Source organism: Nematolebias whitei, chromosome 7, assembly GCF_014905685.2.
Source record: "Nematolebias whitei isolate Nwh7 chromosome 7, NemWhi1, whole genome shotgun sequence".
In the NCBI taxonomy this organism is placed as follows: domain Eukaryota; kingdom Metazoa; phylum Chordata; class Actinopteri; order Cyprinodontiformes; family Rivulidae; genus Nematolebias; species Nematolebias whitei.
In genome coordinates this window covers 49918037-49921727 of record NC_056504.1, presented here as the reverse complement: position 1 = coordinate 49921727, position 3691 = coordinate 49918037, and the positions used below count along the sequence as shown (strand labels likewise).

The 3691-nt window shown below is 41.7% G+C and overlaps 1 protein-coding gene across 3 annotated transcripts in view; it reads right to left on the bottom strand.

Moving 5' to 3' along the window:
- LOC119412049 (plasma membrane calcium-transporting ATPase 1) overlaps positions 1–3691 on the bottom strand; it is a 98365-nt gene that overhangs the window by 25397 nt on the left and 69277 nt on the right. The gene's annotated exons all lie outside the window — the stretch shown is intronic.

Sequence of the window (3691 nt, the reverse complement as noted above, 5' to 3'; positions counted from 1 at the left end):
CAACAGAACCGACACACACAACCAACAGAACCGACACACACAACCAACACAGAACAAACAAACAGAACCAACAGAACCAACACAGAACAAACAAACAGAACCGACACACACAACCAACAGAACCAACACAGAGCTCAGTTCTGCCGACCCAGGTTCCCGTCCTGCTCAGCAGCTCATTTGAATCAACAAACTGTTTTTGTGTTTGAACTCGTCAGCTGTGACCCTGTTTGGACCGGAGCGATGCACGTGGAGCTTCTGGATCAGAACTTCATCCTCTGCTCTTTGTTCACATTAAAGCGATGAGACCTGATTTGAAACAGATGGACTCTGAGGCCTCCAGGCACCTGTTCAAACCCTGACCCGTCTGCTGCTCTACCTGTCGTCTACGCACACACAGACAGAACCTTTGTGTATTTTGGGTTTTTGTTTGCTGCGTTTGTGGAGATGCTGCTGATCACATCTGGAACAACAACAAGATCAGAAATTTAATATTTCTACTAGTTGTTTTCTGGCTGACCAGATGTTTCCACAGAAGACTCAAAGACGTGTTTAGTTTCTGAAGCAGCTGTGTTTTAAACTTGCACAATAAAACCTGACAATCTAATCTAGCGTCTTACAATCATCGTGAATTTTTTGTTTTCTTGCATCTAAAAGTGAATTTCTCCAGGAAATAAAATGTCAAGGAAATCTTGTTGAAACTGCACCAAAACTCAGATTTTAATAAAAGTATATGAACTTTATTCAGTTTAAAAATGTGTGAAGACAGCTAAACACTGAAGCTTTTCATGACTCATGACATGAAGTTAATTAGTTTAAAGCACCGGTTGATTAGTTTAATTTATTAGTTTTGTGATTGTTGGTAGATTTATTAACGGCTGTTAAATAATTTTAATGTTTAAAAGTGAAGGGCAGAGCTGCTGGTGTGAGCAGGTTTTATTTAAAGGATTTGGTTCATGTTCCTCTGAAGCTGCTCGTTAACTTGATACCTGAATGCAGGATTCTGACTCCGGATCTGTTCATGTGAAACACACGGAGCATCAGAACCAGTCAGAGTCATGAAGATGAACATTAATAATCTAACGGCTCCACACCATTAAAGCCCGACTAGATCTAATTAGATTCACGCCTGAACGTACTCGAGATGCTGCAGCTGCTGCAACCAGCGCACTGTTCAGTCCTCGGAGCGACGACGCTAGTCATCGTTTTAAATCTTACAGATCCTTCTAAGGGTCGTTAAATATACAATTAATTAAAATGATTACAGCTACATTTTGGTAACTGGAACGTACACATCAAAAATGTTTCATACTGGTGTTGGATGTCGCCCAGCGACAGCCCCGATATCTGAAGCTATATTTATTTATTTTGTTTGTTTTAATGGCATCAGTCATAAACAACAAGTCATTTCTGTCGACCTCCACATGTAACCCAACTGTTATTCTTTGTTTGAACAGAAGTTTTATGAGTCTACTTTTTAAAAGAGGACCCAAAGATCGAAACAGCTCAGTCCAGTGGGGGGAGGGTTTATTTTTAATCACCCGTCTCCGTAACGTTGTAATGAAACGGTCGTTTTAATCGGACCATCGAGCGGTCTATGGGACCTCTGTGGAACTGAAGATGACAGAATATGATGCTGTCACTTCTTACGCTCAATCAACAAGACATCTTTGATTGTTTAGACAATTTATTTTTAAAAGTTCCTGATGTAAAATCAGTTTTCTGGACTAAACTTCAGCTCATCTCGTGTGTTTTGTGACTCACCGCACTGATCCATTTTTAAACTATTACGTTTTCTGTGGACACCGATTGGTGGAGAGGCGGCGAGTCCATACGTTTTTTAAATCCAGAAAACTAACCTGATCAGAACCGGTTACCATGGTAACAGACCCAGCTGAGATGCTGAAAAGTCCAAATGAAACCTGACGGTACCTCGATGAAACACTGAACCTGCTTCGTAGAACAAAACGGTGTTTAAAGACTCCAGCGCTGTGTGAAAACAGCTGGCATTTGTTACAGATGTTAAACCAATAAACAGAAAATATGAACAGTTTAAGGTGATCACGCTTCTTGAATGTCAACATTTAATACTCAGATTAAAATCAGGGAGGTTTTATCAGTCCTAATTGACAGTTTGGCTGCTAGAATTTCATGTTTTAGATGTTTGTTCTCAAAACAATTCCTACTTGTTTAAAACCAAATTAAACTCCTCTGATGCATGCGCTGCTTTTGGGCCTTTTCCATGAAACATAAAGAACTTTGAGTTTGCCTTCGTCCACTAAGGTTTAAAACTCAAACTGTTCCACACCAAGCTGACTGTCATACAGAACATAAAACATGAAATTAATTTCTTTAAGACTCGGCACCTCTAAGATCCATTTCTTTCAGAGTGATTTTTAACTTTGTGCTGCAAACATTCATCCCGTCACTCACAACTTCTACTTTTACAACATGACACGTAACATTCTGGATGTTGGAATGAGTCGTGTAGAACCAGGAAGCTGTGGAGCTTTATGCACATGGTCCAAGGTGACGACGAGCCACGACACTGGACTCACTGACACGAACAGGACTGAGACCCACGGACCCACCACAGAACCAGAAACAGGCGCAGCACTGAACCATGGCAGAACGCACGGCGGCAAAAAAGAGGGTGTGTGACAAAAAAACAAACTGAAAAGCAAACATGAACGCAAAGGTTCACCCCAAACAAAAATGAACCGACAACATGAATGCAGAAGAACGACAGACAGCAGGAGGAGGAAGAGGAGGAGGAGGCTGCAGAGGACAAGGCAGGAAGGGATGAAGAAGAGGAGGAGCCAAATGTGTTTACAAGACAACATCAAGTCCTGAGCAACACCTGCAAGAAGGCAACAATGAGAGGAGGAGACAGAACACACACAGGACGGGTTCTACAGGAGCCCAGAGCCCGGCTGCAAGGGTGCAACTCCAACATCACAGATCATCTTCCTGTTTGGACCTGAACATCACAGATCATCTTCCTGTTTGGACCTGAACATCACAGATCATCACCCAGTTTGGACCTGAACATCACAGATCATCACCCAGTTTGGACCTGAACATCACAGATCATCACCCAGTTTGGACCTGAACATCAAAGATCATCTTCCTGTTTGGACCTGATCATCATAGATCATCACCCTGTTACGATCTGAACATGACAGATCATCACCCTGTTTGGACCTGATCATCACAGATCATCTTCCTGTTTGGACCTGATCATCACAGATCATCACCCTGTTTGGACCTGATCATCACAGATCATCTTCCTGTTTGAACCTGAACATCACAGATCATCTTCCTGTTTGAACCTGAACATCACAGATCATCTTCCTGTTTGAACCTGAACATCAAAGATCACATTCCTGTTTGAACCTGAACATCACAGATCATCTTCCTGTTTGAACTTGAACATCAAAGATCATATTCCTGTTTGAACCTGAACATCACAGATCATCTTCCTGTTTGAACCTGAACATCACAGATCATCTTCCTGTTTGAACCTGAACATCAAAGATCACATTCCTGTTTGAACCTGAACATCAAAGATCATATTCCTGTTTGGACCTGATCATCACAGATCATATTCCTGTTTGAACCTGAACATCACAGATCATCTTCCTGTTTGAACCTGAACATCAAAGATCACATTCCTGTTTGAACCTGAACATCA